Source organism: Leguminivora glycinivorella, chromosome 19, assembly GCF_023078275.1.
Source record: "Leguminivora glycinivorella isolate SPB_JAAS2020 chromosome 19, LegGlyc_1.1, whole genome shotgun sequence".
In the NCBI taxonomy this organism is placed as follows: Eukaryota; Metazoa; Arthropoda; class Insecta; order Lepidoptera; family Tortricidae; genus Leguminivora; species Leguminivora glycinivorella.
In genome coordinates, this window is record NC_062989.1 from 18,185,522 (window position 1) to 18,203,164 (window position 17,643).

At 39.6% G+C, this 17,643-nt stretch overlaps 1 protein-coding gene across 1 annotated transcript in view; it reads left to right on the plus strand.

The window, feature by feature from the left end:
- The first annotated feature begins 3,465 nt into the window (after positions 1–3,465).
- Positions 3,466–17,643, plus strand: part of LOC125236435 — a 32,293-nt gene continuing 18,115 nt past the window's right edge. The window contains exon 1 of the mRNA XM_048143238.1: positions 3,466–3,630. The gene's annotated coding sequence lies outside the window, so the exon portion shown is untranslated. The remainder of the gene's footprint in view (positions 3,631–17,643) is intronic.

Sequence of the window (17,643 nt, forward strand, 5' to 3'; positions counted from 1 at the left end):
CTCGTAGCATGTAAACAGCCTTAAATCCTCAGTTCGGAATTCCAACAAATGCCGTTTGATTAAACCCACAAGCGGCGGACGTCGTTAGCGCTGATGATCTGATGATTACGACAGATGGCGCTGCAACAATGGCTGTACAGATACCTACCCATCTCATTGACTGGACTGGACATATCGTTATAAACAAAACATGTGCTGTTAGCTAGTTATTTAACTGTTAGACTAATCATGTTATTAGACTCTAACCATGTCATTACCCGTAATTCTATGAAATCATGTTTTATTAAAATCTACAAAGGTACATTAATGATTAGGTACAGTCTGACAGGATTCTAGAATTACGTAAAAACAAATTGGCAACATTGTAGTGTCGTCGGCAACAATTGTAGCGACGTTTTCGCCAAGCGACCAACGAAGACATAATCTAAGATGACAGTTGGCTTTGATGCTTCACAAATTTACAGTAAAAATATTCGGTTTGATAATCGCATATTTGGCTACAAATGTCTAATCCAGAATAAATCAAGTGTAGGTGTAGTCATATGTGGAACGTCTGCTCGGTGAGTGTACGGTCTCGAATAGCTCCGCGTGTGGTATGAGGTATGAAAATGTGCCGTAATGGCGAGACACTCTCCAGCCTTGAGCCGAACGTGCCGGCTGCATCTGATAAACTCGGCGGACGTTGCTTTCATCGTAGCATAAGACATATGAGACTGTGCACGCACACACTTGTTGAAATGTGACAGCTACAGTGACAGAATTTAGCTAAGGAGGCAAACATTTTGATGACTGCTTATTTACTGCGCTGGCTCAATGATCCGAAGTGGATTTTAACATCTGAAACTAGACTGCCATTTGCCTTATCCTGTGCGATCTGACGCGACTTAGTCGCTTGAAGGAATAGCACAAACTGCACAAATATTACTTAAAACTTCTATAAAGTATGATGTTTTCTTAACACCCAAAAACCAGTGCTTTCAAAACCACTGCAAGCGCTCTGCCACTTATAATTAGATTAGATATTAAATATCTGGGCAACCGAGCTTCGCTCGGTTCTGTTTCGTATCCTTGACATGTGTCGCCATCTAGTTCAAAAATGAATAGTACCTACATCGAGCGAAAGAATTCTCAGCCTTAACAACACAACTACTCCACACGAGATGGCGCGCATTTCGCCACAAAAACTCAAATAGTGTATTTTCTATTCGTTTTAGCCTTGACCTGTGTCGCCATCTAGTGTTTGCAATAAATAGTACTTACATCGACCGAAAGAATTCTGTCTTAACAGTACAACTACTGCACACGAGATGGCGCGCGAAGAAAAACGCATGAAAACTCGAAAATTCGCGTTTTCCGGGACCTAAGGATAAGTTAGACCGATTTTTCACCCCCAAAAACCCCCACATAACAAATTTCTGCGAAATCGTTAGAGCGGTTTCCGAGATCGTCAGTGTAAATAAATATATATATAAATAAATAAATAAATATACAAGAATTGCTCGTTTAAAAGTATAAGATTATATGTCCGACTAATAATTAGTGGATGGTGCAAACATATTGCAAAATCCTCAAACTCGTACCGTGTAAGAGATAATTGATTGATTATCACGAATATATAAATAAATATAGGAAATAAGATAAGATTGCGTAAGAAGTCTGACATGACGCACGCAACGCAATGTACGGAGCGGCTAGCTCGGCTGGTCGGTGCACGGTGAGGGGACGCGGAAGCAGGCACTTGGACCGAATCACGTCGCGGCTAAATATGGACATTTGTGTTACCCAACGCTATTACTAGTACGAGACTATGGGTAGACGAGGATCATTGGAATGTCTAGAGAATCTAGAGATGCTTCCGATGTTGCCGGTAGTGTTTAAAGTTAGTAAATATATAGACATCAGACTTGAGAGATTAAATTTTTGTGGAAAATTTATCGTACAAGTTGTTATAAAGGCGTATTTTGACTAGAACATCTGGTGTAGGATTCGGTATCCACGGATCTTCCTCAATACCACCCCGCCCTTAAACAAAATAATTCTGCAACTGCTTCAGTTTTTGCAGTACCAACATCACTAAAACAAGTCACAAAAACTCTAAAAGTCTAAATAAAGATAAGTCTAAAAATAACCCAGTCCAAGATACATATAAACAGTACCTTAATGTACTTAATTCCGTAATATCTCGCATATTACAACCGTGTAAAAGAGTCATTACGAATGGCCAGGGTGGCTAGCCGAATGGCACAATCGCTCACGAAACGCTCACGAAACGAAGCGCTAGTAGATATCTATCGCGCTTGCGTATTGGCGCGACAGAGCCAGCGGCGTATCGCTTTCGTTTGGCGTCGGAGAAATGCCATTCGGCTACGGGGCCTGTTGTCTCTAAACTAAACATAAAGTTCTTTGTTGAGTCAAAGCCGAAGCCTGCCCGAAGCCGGTGACTCACAGTCAACAATCGGGACAAAAAAAAGGAGCCGCAAAACCAGTACGCTCTCGATTTTAACCGTTCCGTTCAAATATTGAACTCCGGAACACCCTTTAAGGAAAATAAACAAAATTCTGTATCGATCAAACGGCGGCGTAGTACCGCGAACACCGTATTTCACAAATGTGAGCGATTTTCTTTGTCGCCTACGCATTAATTCGATTACTTACCACTTCTTAAAATATACAAATATATAAGATTTGGCTAATAATTTTCCAATCATATTTAATCACTTTAAATAGGTAGTGCGAGAATTAGTCATGCATGACATGTAATTTATACTTAAATGCAAACTTCAGATTGAATACAAATAAATATAGTATTTAATTTATTCTAAATCTTTAAATTAAATAGTTGTAATGCAATGCATTGCACGCAATGTAATTACTTCTATAGAAATGAAGATCACGCACGGGGCATACCTACGTGTTTCCGGACTTTCCGGGTAGATATTACATGTGAATGTGACTTTTAGTGAGTAAAGGGTCCTTCTGTTTCGTGTGCATAAAATATGTCAATATAAATCATTGTCCGCTCTTTCATCTCAAAAAGCCGGAAGTTCATAGTTTGAGTGGCGCTCTCAACTGCTGATTCAGAATACATGTTTCATTCAGCACGTGTTCAAGCCCAGGAACTTTGTATTTATAGTAAGTAGAGTATATCTATAGCAATGTAAATCAAAGTGAGACTTTTATTTTAAATAGCTGAATCAGTGAAAAGAACCTTAGGAATGATATATGTATTTACTCCAAAGAACCTATAGGCACATTCCAAGAAAAGAACCATAAGACAATGAGAATGAAGACAATACAAAAGAAATAATCAGAACACATACGAGATGTAGGTAATAAATGTGCTTTTGCTGGTCAGAACTCAGAAGCTCGGCTGCACCGCGCACGGCTGCGCTGCAGCTGGATGCGCGCGCGCCGGCGGGGGAGGGGCGGTCAAGGCCGCGCGCGGGGGCGGGGGCGGCGCGGCGCGGCGCGGGCGCCGGCCGCCACCCGCTAGTCGAGTCGCGAGCGCCGCCGGGGCCGCGTCGAGTGAGTGCAGTGACAGTGCTAGTGCCCCGTGCCCGAACACGTCCACCGCCTGCGAGCGAGACATGCTCGCGCGTCTCCTCTAGCACCCACCAAGCTACAACACAGGTACACAAACAATACATATAAAGCTTATCCGAGACAGCGTTCATTGTGCTTTTCGTGTCGGTGTTTCCCCAATGGCCTACTAGATAAAAGAGATGCAAAGTTATTCCGATAACTGTAATATCTCGGGCCCAAATTAACGTCGCCGGTATGGGTGACCTCAGAGGTGCCGAGTGCCGAGCCGAGGGACTGACGACAACAACGGCAGCCCCAGTTAATGGAACCGTTTAGAAAACGGACGGCCATTTAAGTCATAATAATATGGCATCCGATTTCGATTGGACCCGATCTGAACTGAACACATCTACCTGCCTGCAACTTTAGGTGGATCCTGAGATCATTGAATTATAAGATTTCTCATTAGTTTTAAAGACCCATATCTGGTTACGAACGTAACGGAGCTTAAAAGCTATCTAAGAAATTAAGTTAAATTATCTAGATTCGGTAGATTCTGATAAGAATATAAGAATGAAGACATTGTGTTTGAAATATAATAGACTTTTCAAAATGCAGTCTATTTGAAAGCCACTTTTTTTTTAAACTTCAAATAGGTATGGTTCCAGTTCACACCCCAACAGCCCAACACCGCACACCTGACAATAATCACCCCAGAGAACACTTCGGATCAGGTAGTCAACCAAATCCCATTGGTTTGTAAACTTTTTTGCTAACATTGTATGGGTTAGTTGAGTTATTTCCTTAACAATGAAGGTATATATTCAAAGTTATAAATTCCCTTTTGGAAACATTCTCCAAGCCTTCGACGAATAGAATCGTCTCGACAACAACAGTGTAGAAATCAGGTAGGCTCACTCATCCATGTGCGCGCGCATTCCTGCGAGCTGCGTCGTGCACGACAGTGCTATTAGAGCTGCGTAGACGCTTGCACCATGACTAAAGACAGGCTAGGCTGGCTTTGGATGCCTTAAATGCCTTTCCACTGAGGAGATGTGCACGTATGCAGGAATCAAACTTGGAAAAACAAACCCATCAATTAGTTGTTTTCTCCCGTCCAATCTGTTACATCCACATCATCAAAATCATTATTATGCGTATCATTATGCGTGCGCGTGCAGCATCCCTGGTGCGCAGGGTACGCGTCAGCCCCAACAGCATCCTACAAATGATTGCGGGCAGGGTTGACTGTCCCTATTTAGCGCACTGCGAGGGATTGCATTCCCCAATGAGTGTTGTGTTGTTTTAAATTTAATATTGTATTTATGCACCAACCCCTTAGTTTGTAAGTTCTACTAATAACATATGTGTCCATGGTTGCACGAAATAAAAATATTCATTCATTCATTCATTCATTATTGTTTATTTGATTCGCTCATATCTTCGTCAGTGAAAAGCCTTAGAACCCTGAGGCGAGTAAACCAGAACTTAGAATCCGATATCCAGAAATGTTCTTCCTCCGGCTGAGTCGGCTCTTCTCATAGATATCAGCTTCGTAAAAAACTGCTCTTCTCTCATGGTTTTGCTCTTCAAACATGGGTACTTTACGTTACTCTTCTTTGAAAGCCAAGTCAAACAACAAGCATGACAAAACAAACAATTATAAATTGCGTGTAGGAAACTAGCCATGATGTGAAAGAATGGTTCCTCGTGATACAATGCGAGCGAGAGTATAGATCGTGTCATTCGCGGAGACCCGCGCTTGACTCCTCATGTACTGTTATTAAAGGTTAGTTCGCCAAATCTACACGACAGCATGTACGATACGGATATCGTGCATATCATTTTAGGTAAGTAATTAGTAATTTGCGCAACGATATGCGCTGTTATTTAATGCCTGCAACAAGTAGACATTGGCACGAAGATAATTATCGTCGTCGTCGGTTTTGATAAGAGCTACATCCTCATATCAAACCATGCAGTATCTGTCAGATTAACACTTTTTTAATAGATAAAACACAGATGGCTCAAGTTGTCTACGCAGTAAAACCCGCTGACCAATACGAGTAATACATTTGTATATCACCTAAAGAGATACCTATAGATGATAAACAATGTAACAAAAAAAACCATGATTCGTGCTGAAGATATCTTGAGTTTCCCACAATTGCATCTACATCAAGATGACTCGAGCAGGCAAAGATTACCTCTATTTGTTACACGTAACACAGAAGAATTCGTCACAGTTACCGTCACCGGCGATTGAGCAATATTCCACTACATATACATACATAAGTTAGCAGTTCATAAAGTTTCAATACCTACTCGTATTCCGATTGGAAAACAATGTTTTGGAGCCGTCGTGCTTCACTTCGCTTGCGGGCAGACGTAAAAAGACATAAATAATGGAAATTAAATCGCGTATGATGTGAATGAATATGTGATTCATCGGTGGAAAAAGTCTCGCAGCAAATGGGTCGGTGGATTAATAGATTGTCGTGTCGCGGTGATTTAAGGATTCTCGCTAATTAACGAAACTTAACGAGCAACAAAATACTAAGTACAATTTTATTTGATTTGATGTCTATTTTCTGACTTAGCAGATTTTAGTTGCAATTAAATGCAGCCTATTAGTATTACCTATGTTTCCCATTACACCCTTGTACGCCCTTTTATTTCTATTTCTATGATACTTGAAATTAAAAGTTAACGAGCGATGTTTAAAATAAGTAAATCCAAATTTGAACTTGAATAGGGGGAGATAAGAATAGGGGCATATTTCTTTGTAAAAAATCAATTTTACAGTCTTATTTTTTACATGAATCAAGAACTAAATACCTACATACCTAAGTCATACCTAAATAAGTATTGCAATTCAGCGAGGAAATGCTGCCAGCATCTTGGGCACTATGCCTCAGGAGCCCTCCTTAGATTTAGATTTAGATTTTTAGTTTAATTTTTATTTTTAATCGGTAATCAGTTTATGTTTAAACATTTTATCATAAAGGTTTAAAGGGGAAGTGACGTCAAATAGCTGATTTAGTCAAACTAGACATTATAAAACTGGGGAAAAATATGGTTAAATACATCATACTATTTAGGTAAAAATATTATCAAAAAAGTAATCCATCGATTACTCGATCCATCCATCGGTAATCCAAGAAAGAATATGAGGACTTTTACGTTTATGAAAACCCGTTTTGGGCGGTCGTCCCCTTGCTTTTAAGTATACTGGCGCTGCTGCCGGGGTGTCGGGTCGCGGTCTCGCGGAGGCAGCTCAAAACACCGGCTGTTTTGGGCTCCGGTACAATAACACGTCCAGGTTCAGCGCTCCGCCGCCGCCGCGCCACTTGCGATAACATCGTACTTACATTACATTACATATTGTTATTCAAGAATTTACGGGAAGCGAATCACCGTCAGGGTATGAAAGATCTGCTTCCATACATTTTAAGGGTTTTCAGCCACTGACAGAAATAATTCTTGACATTAGTTGCAACTTGCAAGTTAGCAACTCAGCAGCTAACAAGGGCTCACAATATCCTGGACATCCTGGCACCGAAGTGAATACCAGCAGGTCATATTTGTAAGAATGTACTTACCTAATTATATTAACTTAGCTATAACCCAAACATACATTACAATGCAAATAAAACTTAAATAAATCATTCTCAAAATTAGCCGCTACCTGTTACACAAAAACTATACTGATCAAATACTACATAGTTAAATTATGTATAAATAATATTAAATTGAATACCAACAACTTTGTGAACAAATTACCGGCACCGTGTCGGGAGGCAGTTCAAAACCTGATTTGGAAGGTATCGTCATCAGGTTTGAAATAAACATGATTTACATATAACTCATATTATATTCCTGCTACTAATGTATTGACACATTTGAGAATATTAAACTCAAATATTACGAACATTTCTATGATGTTATTAGAATGAAAGAAAATATAGAAATAAATTGATAAGTATATAATCGATTTCTATTTAAGTGTGTGTCAATGAAATAAGTGAAACAACACGAGCGAGTAATTTATTTATAAAAAGAAATCAGAGGAAATTATTCGGAAACTATTTCATTGTAAACACGAAATAATATACTGTGGTTATATGTATATGAAATAATTAACAAAATATTACTTATATGGTTATATGTTATAATATTGGTCTACATAATATATGTATGAACAGGAAATTAATACGCAAAATATACCTATCGGCTTCCCACTGCGTAATTCTTCCAACAGTTTAATTAAGTAGGTAGGTACATTAACTAAATTATACATTATTATTGCAATATTTTAGTGGTCGTGTCCTACTATAAATAGGCACATGTAGCTCATAAAGGGCGCCCATCTTAAAGGCCGGCAACGCACCTCCAACACCTCTGGTGTTTCGGGTGATCGGTGGCAGTGATCGCTTACCATCAGGCGACCTGTCTGCTCGTTTGCCTCCTATCCCATAAAAAAAGATGTGCAGTCACAGGGACCATTTCCACCGGCGCGGCGAGCAATTTCATCTAGTCGAAATGTTTTCGATATTTTACACATTCAACTTGAGTGTCAAAGATTTGTCCATGCATGGAACACGCGCGCAAAAGTGAACTTTTGCTGTAAGCAACTAGTGCTACTACTTAACTTTCCAAAACCGTCTGGTGTAGTGTAGGTATGCATATTTGCCATAATTCTTGTGTACCGCTCATGCCCCTATATGCAGTGCAAGTGTAGTTGGAGCAGCACCGAGTTTGGCACTGTTGGCACAGGTCTATAACTGTAGTGTGAGAGCTTCGACGATTGGCACTATTGGCACAAGCCTGTAACTGTAAAGGTAAAGTGGTGTCAAATAACGGTACCGTATAGGAATCTCCTTTTTTCGCAGTTTTCGTACTGTTGAATAACATCGCAAGTCGCGACGCAGAAATATCAACTCTTTGATTTCCTCATCAATGTTTGGTGTTAATTAATATTTTAGCTTCGATCTCAGCTACTGCTTCAGATAATATAAATGGGAAAGTGCGTGTGTCTGTTTGTTTGTCCGTCTTTCACGGCAAAATGGAGCGACGAATTGAGTTGGTTTTGGATTCTGATAGTTGGATTCGGGTGAACAATAGTAATTATATTCATAAAACACGCTGACTGAATCGGTTTCAATAATTGTAACAACTGTTTGATGGACCAAAAGACTAATGCGACACAACAACGCGAGAAAATAATACATATTAAGGTTAGTGGGCTGTCAACTGTCAAATTCCATATAAAATGGTGGGTTACCCGCGGGTTAACCCTCCATTTTCGTTGGTGCAAGTAGCCCTTAGAGGGAAGCTCTCTGAAAGTCCTGGTTCATATAGGGAACATTGCTAATGAACTAAAACCGTGAAGATGATATTCGTGCAGTTGCAGTCGAGCATCAGCAGTCTTGCAGCTGCAGTCCGAACCGGACGGCCACCTTAAGTCAAATTTCATTTCGACCCTACGTTTCTAACCCTTTACAAACCTACAGTCCACGTAATGTATGCGGCTATTAAGATTGAAAGTACCTGGCAGTTGACTGTAACGACTGTGCATGAAGATTGACGATACATTTAACTCTTTACTGAACCCGAGCTGACACGTTTGGGCTGCGTCCAACTCTGCAGTCAGACTACAACAGCCTGGCGCCATCAATCGTTCAGGTTATTAGACAGTTGCGCAATTAATTGCATACACTTGAATTATTAAATAAAACAATTACCTATAAACAAACGACTATCTACTTGCCTGCACGCAGATTGTATTTATGATCCATCCATCAAATCAAAGCACATCAGATGCACAGATGCAGTCCTTGTAGACGCGGCACTTAGATCGCTAATCTTACTATGTGTCTCATCTGGCCACAGAATCAGTCGGCCAATCGACACACAAACCGTGTTCAATAAACTTGCATACGATCTCCATTAAATTAGGTCAATTGACCGAATTCTGCAGTCAGGAATGTATCGAATGTTGCATCAGTTGCATTCAAATTCATGAACCCTTTTAATGTACTGGGGCACAGTATAATAAAAAGTACTATCGTACAGTATATCCACTCCCGCTCCCCGCTGAAAGTGCCGCCCACCTCCTCTCGGTTACCTCACAGTTACCGCCGATCAAAAACAGTTGACCTGTCATATCTCACTCACGCAAACATGGTACGCGTTCACCTACACGAGCTTAGGATGTGTGCTATAGGCACGCGCCTCTTTCATATATTTGATCGCCAGTGTCCGAGATGTGACTGAGGTGAATAAACTTTTTGGCAAAGCTAACCTCACGAAGGCACCGCTGCCTGTCCCGGTAACACAGTTGGCGATGAGCTGCAGCGAGTGACGTCACGCAGCATCTGATAACAGCGGGCTGAGAGCCGCCATCGCCATTGTTGCGGTTGCGACACCGCGGGGGCTGCCGAGGCTTGATCCACTTCTAGCCGTTAATATATATACATATCTATGTACAGATTGTTTGGTAGAAGGATGACATTTATAGGGGACATGTATTGTGCAACTTGGTAATGCACAAAAAAATCAAAGAAATAAAATAGGATTAGCATGTTTCTTATTACTTTGCGGCTTAGAAAACTATGATTATTGTTCGTATATTATTACCTACTTCTTTTCCTGTATTTTTTAATCAAATTAATATGGATTTCCGGTAACGCCCGTTTGTTATAATGATTGGAAAACACTACTTATAATATTCATGAAGGTATAATTAAAATAAATTGATTGAAGCTTGCTTATCTCACGCTCCCTTCCTATTAAACGTATATCGGGGGAAATACAGAAACCTAATACCTTGATAAGATAATCATTTACTTACCTACTTTCTGATCCGAAAGTACTTAAAATAGTCATTGGTAATTCATAACAGTCGGAAATTTGAAGACCTAAGTGCGTTTTCACATTATCCGATCCGATATCGGATGTCGGACCGATATCCCATACATTACAGGCGCCATTTTGGATTTTTTCCATTGAAATCCTTCCGACATCCGATATCGGATCGGATAATGTGAAAACGGACTGATAACTACTTCAGATGCATATGTGGTGACGATTTAAATACGAACAGTATACAATACTGGCAGTCTATCTAAAGCAACTAACATCTATGAAATCAAGTACATACAACTTTTACCTAACACTCTCACAATCTGTGCCATCATAATAACTGCAAAGCTTATTAGCATGGTCGGTCTATAAGAGCGTTTACACACTATCCGATGCGATATCGGATGTTGGAACTGTTGGAAGGATGTCAAAGGTGGCGCCTTTAATATACAATAGAAAATCAGTCCGATATCGGATCGGATAATGTGAAAACGCACTAAGAGTAAATGCTGCTCGTGGGCAGTCCCTCAGTCCCGTGGTCCCCTCCGACCTCGGCTGCTCTATTTACGGCTCCCCTTGTACTCTACTATACTATAATACTCTACTCTGTCTTAATTCAATCAGTAAGAGTCTAAATTAAGGTCACCGTTTACGGCGAGCGAATGTAAGACAAACATTGATTGAGTATGCGATGCAATAATATGTACGTTTAAATGTTTGCCGTCGTATTAACAAGGAATACAATCCGAACCCGTGAAAATAAGATCCGTCCTAGCCGCAGGATTATGTGTATGGTAGTTTATTTATGTCTATTCAGCAACAAAACGTTCAATATTTTTAACCGACTTCAAAAAAGGAGGAGGTTCTCAATTCGACTGAATGTTTTTTTTTTTTTTTGGTATGTATGTTCCTCGATATCTCCGAGAATTGTGGACCGATTTTCAAATTTTTTTTTTTGATCGAACGGGTATAACCCCGAGATGGTCCCATTGGCACCAAGTCAGGGTCTGATGATGGGATCCTGGATAAATCGAGGGAACTCTTCAAATGTTATAGGCACATGTAATGTTTTTAGTGTATTTTTCAAAGGTAAACCAGTATTTACGCCTGATGGTAATAATTTTATGTGGCTGAGCTGATGATGGAAGGTCAACTCCTCAATGGTTAGGAGTTAAAGGATAATTCTTTCACTAGTGTACATGTATTCGGACTGATACGTATAATATCAATAGGAACCACTAAAAATCAACAAATAAATAAACTTTTTAACAAAAAATAAAACCGCCTTCAAAAATAAGCGCGTTACAAAACACGGAGAAACTTAAAAGCAAAAAATAATAAACCTTTGAATTCAGATTTCTTATCGTATTGCAATAATCTAAACATCCAAATTATAAACAAATCAATTATTTTTGGAGTCGGTGCCAGCCTGCGTATGGTTGGGTGGGGCAAACAGGCAATAGCAAGGCGACGAACAGGTCTGGTACCGACTGCAAAAATAATTGATTTGTTTATAATTTGGATGTTTAGATTATTGCAATACGATAAGAAATCTGAATTCAAAGGTTTATTATTTTTTGCTTTTTAGTTTTAAATTAACCTATTTACACCGGCCGTCCCGTGCATTTGCAGCTACAAATGTAAAGCACTTTTACATACCAATTGTAAGTGATAATGATAATACTTATAAACAAGTAATGTAATTTTATATGGATTAGCATAACCCATTTGTTTCAATTTAAATAACGACTAATGCATAATTATTTCTTATATCTCTAACCATTAAAATCAGTAAGTTAATTAATGATATCAACTGTATACCGTGATCGTGGCTGAAATAATGATTAATAATTTCGCTTACACGTATTATCGTAAAGCATGTTCATGGGAGTCACAAAATTAAAACATAATAACATGTTAGCATTTTGATATACAGGTTGATCCAAACCTTGACGTCAAAAATGTTTTTTTAAGATTCCTCACGTCATGGGCTATCAGAATATACCCCATGTACATACATATACTGGCCGATTTTTTTGTAGTTTTCGAGTTACGAATTTTAGACATTTTCTTCCTTGAGGAATTCTTGAGGAAGAAATTCATTGATTTAATAAATAAAATGCTATGTTTTTTACTAGTTTATTTTTATACAGTATACAGGTTAACGTTGAAAACGCCCTTGGTCCGATGAATCTGATCAACTCTACTGATTCTAATTTGTTTCAGTTTACAACATTTGATTTCGATGTTAAATATAATTATAGATAATATCGACGTTTAATCAATGCCAAGAATAATATCACTCACTGAACCACTCACCGGCTCACCACCCTCTTGAAAGATTCTTTGAAGATAGCTAAGATACATGTTTTGAATTTGTTATCTTATTTTTGAAACACGCTATCATATATTATTGAATTGCATGTAAATATATCTGCACAGAATATCGGCACTTAATAATCAGTGAAGTGTGTGCCAAGAATTGACTCACTGTGCCGCCCACCAATACCGTTGCTGAAAGATAGCTTTGAAGATACAAGAAATGTTTATTCTGTTATCTCATTCTAAGGTTCTAAGATAGATGTACGACGGAAGCAAGGATTGTTTTCATGAACCAGCCAATGCGATTGTTTGATAGGAAGTCACCTCTCATCTCAGCTTACCTAATCTTGTTATAGTAGAAAAGCAAAACATTACAAGATATCTTGCCCTTCTGGCTGATTTCTGCGATCTCCTCTCATTGTGGCCAGCAAAAAACGCCGCCTATGTTTGCACATCAAGCATCTCTGATCACTGCTCGTGGTCGCCAGATAAGATATAAAAATAATAATTACATGTAAACAATTAGTTTCCCAAGCTCAGTTCCGCCTAGAGTGGCGAGCTTGGGGTCTGTTGCAACACCGCTGGCGCTGCATAATAGATAATTGAGCTTCTCGCCGACAATGAGGTCCGTAACATCCCACGCGGCGAGGGACATGTTGCATAATGTATCCTAAATCCCTACTAATATTATAAATGGGAAAGTGTGTGTGTCTGTTTGTTTGTCCGTCTTTCACGGCCAAACGGAGCGACGAATTGACGTGATTTTTTTAAGTGGAGATAGTTGAAGGGATGGAAAGTGACATAAATAGGCTACATTTTGTCTCTTTCTAACGCGAGCGAAGCCGCGGGCAAAAGCTAGTATTATATATGTGAGAAAGTTTGTTTGTTTAGATATTAGTTTATTCTTAGTCGAGTAATGAATGAAGATTTTGGATGGAATATGCTGAGATATTGGTACTCGCACCAGTCGCACCCAAGATTAGAAATGTGCGATAGAACATTTTTATTCTTACAATTTCTATGAAGCAGAAAACCACAAAATAAACGATAATGGCTGCCGTACCGTTACATATCGCAGATTTCCAGAAATGTTTGGTTAGTATATTCAAAATTACCTGTAAATTATTAATAGCCATAGTTTATCCCCCTAAAGGCGTTTAAATAAAGAATCTTCTGAGAGCAAGGTCACCAGCAATCTGTCTAAAATATAGCCATTAGTTGCGCTACGCAGCACTTGCACCCAATTCGGAATCTTAGGCAAGCCGTACTTGTACAACCACAATTACCGTGACGGTAACAAAAAGCTTACGGCCTACGGTCACCAACCACCGACCGAAGTGACCGAAGCAACTGAAGCATCGCACAGCTCATAAGCGGGACGAAAAAATTAGATAAATATGAGGCCGTTTTACCGACAAGTCCGACAACCATTGATACAAAATGCTTAATATTACCTCATAAATAATGTAATAGGCATTGAAAATTATAAGAATTATATAAATAAATATCATAGGACATTTTCACCCAGATTGGCTGAGTTCCACGGTAAGGTCACGCGACTTCCTTTGCATTTTTATTCCGTTTATATACCGTTTGTCAATCGACGGCTATCGAGCTGTCGTCATAGTTTGGTTTGATGCTTGTAAGGTTACTTCTCATTCACTCTGGTATAATCTCCTAAAGTGTAAACAAGTCAGCATGCGCGTCGGTAGCGCTCGCGCAGCCTCGTGGCGAAAGCTGCGCGTGCGACGGCAGTGCAGGTTTAGCGACGTTAATCACTATCGGCTCATTAGAGTCATCAGTTTCTAGTGGACTTCGTAATACTTATGAGTGTAATGTTACATCCGCTTTAAACGCACGCTGCTATAATTTGCAATTTACTTTTAACAAATATACCTACACCCCGTAGGAACTCTTGTTCTGGAGGCCAAGAACCTCTTGGATCATCGCTTAGTTAGTTGTATTAGGAACCCTGTGATAAAATACTTGTAACAACCCACACTAACTACAGATGTTTTGGTTTGGGCATAGTTAGAACTATATCTCGATGATGAAGAGTTTTGTGTAGTTTTCTGTAATACCTACTAATAAAAATAAAAATAGTCCTCAAAGTTTGTACGGAAATGAATCTTTAGCCAAAACTTTTTCTTTATTCGTTAGGATTCCAATAAACAAGATATGCATGCGAGTATAATGACCTAATGAGTTAGCACAATTGTTAGCAGTTTTAGCACTGATTAACTAGGACATTATTATTTCGCGCATTAGCAAAGCATTTAATATTGAATATTGAAAAGTACAATAATTGCAGTGACTAAGATAAGATAAGATATATTTATTTGCAGAAAAAGGGTTAGTTACATGTCTTAATATTATGTTAGATATAGAGTTCCACCTTTTCCAGCTGTCTTCATACAGCATGCAAATGTATTTAGAGTAGGATTTTAGTAATGTATTATACTAAATTTAACTATAATTAAAATAATAACTTAATAGTGACTCGACTCGATGGAATTCAAACTGTTTTTCCTTAAATTTGTTATAATTATAACATTCTGTACCTAACATTGTTTTCCTTCCTTCTTGCCTAAGTCAGTAGCTTGTGGCATTGTTAAGTATTTACCGCAAATACCAACTGTTAGAGTCTGTTCACACTAGCGATTCTTTTCGGCGATTTTTAGGCGATGCGAGATCGCGGCGTGCACGCAGCGAGCTCGCCGCGGGTTGTCGCGGCATCGCGGCGATTATTTTATCGCATAATATCGCCGCGAGCACGCGGCGAGTAAGCTGCGATATCGCCGCGATTGTTTATGAGGTAGACAATCTAATCTACCCACTTTATGCTACCATTCAAGTCAAAGACGCATTTGCATCCCGTTACGCGAAAATGGCACCAGAAATTGATAATTGTTTATAGAAGAAATACGCAAGCGTCCAGCACAGTCACTCGTCCCTCGCGACTCGTGAAGTAATGACATACTTCTCGCACTTATAACGAAATGTACTATTTTGGGTTACATTCAACACTCTTGCGAAAGGGCACAAAATATTATGATCACTTTCTGCTAGGCGGTAGTCCAATGCGGGATCCTCCCAAAATTTACGGTTTGATTTTCGTTTTCGATTTAATCGCCTTCTGAGCAACACAGCTAAAAGTATCTCCTCGTCAGAGTCCATTTTGTGAATAATGAAAGCCCGTAAAGATAACAACAGCGAAATCGCGGCGAGCTTGCCGCGAGTACGCGGCGTTACAATCGCGATCAAAAATTGCTGCGATGCCGCGACGACCCGCGGCGAGCTCGTTGCGTGCTCGCCGCGATCTCGCATCGCCCAAAAATCGCCGAAAAGAATCGCTAGTGTGAACAGGCCCTAAATTACAACTGAATGTATATTACATACCAACTGCACTTACATTACAGTAAGCGGCGATAAAGAATGCGCAGTATCGGTCTTTGGGAAGAGACAATTAAATTAACGTCACATAAGTACTTAAGCAAGAAAAAGACAACGCTCTAATACGAAGGCGAAAAACCGATGTGCATTATTTACCGTCGTTTACTGCACACTTATAAATAATAAATAAATAAATATTGGGGACACCTTACACAGATCGGCTTAGCCCCAAACTAAGCAAAGCTTGTACTATGGGTGCTAAGCGACGATATACATACTTAAATAGATAAATATATACTTATATACATAGAAAACATCCATGACTCAGGAACAAATAACTGTGCTCATCACACAAATAAATGCCCTTACCGGGATTCGAACCCAGGACCGCGGCTTAGCAGGCAGGGTCACTAACCGACTGAGCCAGACCGGTCGTCAATTAGGTCCTCGGCGCACGACGAGAAAACAATGCAAGAGGGTCCAAAGTTATATCGTTTATAAATAGGTAGTCTACATTGCGTAACATAGGGCAAGAAACACATTAGGTATACAGAACAATGTGTTAATTATGTCTGTTGAGCCTGATAGGACACTAGTCCAGCCTGGCCATGGCCACTGGCCGCATAATGAAGTCAGCAGACCATTAATCCTTCGGGTACTTGTTGAATTACACACACCGGGGCCTACCACGAGTATTATAAAGACATTACAACGTAACGTAACGTGATCGTCTCAACTCAATGATGAGCCACTAAGTGGCAGTTTACATGTGAAGTGAGTACCTATAGTGACCCGTTTTTAATCGGAGTAGTAGTAGTAGTAACAACCATTAGTGTACATAAGAACACAACAATTATGTTATAACAAAACAAGTAGGTCTCCTTAGATACTAACTAAAAGATGCCGTACCAATAAATACCTACTACTTAATTACAATGTTATAGTCCTAATATGATTCCTTTAATTATTTATGTTAATGATTTAAATTAAACTCTATTGTTTTATAATTAAGTAGCTATTGAAAGAAACAATCAAATAAAATCAAATCCTTTCATATGACAATGTTATTGCAAATTAGATCGTGACTCGCAAATGGCTTATAAATTCAACATACACTGCACATAAGTCAGAGTTCAGCTGCTAGCTACCTATTCTAGCTAAAGCAAACTATAATAAGGAAGTTCAGCACAAACACTAAACTCGGCGTTCAAACGCTCGCAAATCGTTTCTGCGCATCTGCGAGGGGAGTCTCGGGGCGAGAGGAGGAGGGGGGAGGTCGAGGACAGGATGCACTTGTGGTTATTCCTGTTCCACCCGTTCCCCCCTCCGCCCGCACCGGCGCGCGCGCACCTGTATTACCTGGGGATAAGGACTGAAAGCGTGTACCAATCTGGATGGGTTTTTGCAGTTTGAGCATTCTACTGGTTAAACTGCATTAAAGCATGTACGCGTACCTACCTAAGTATTCAAAGTTAAGTTATTTAAACGGTGGTTATACACTCCAACTCACCGAGTATGGTATGTTGGTGTAATTGAATGTCG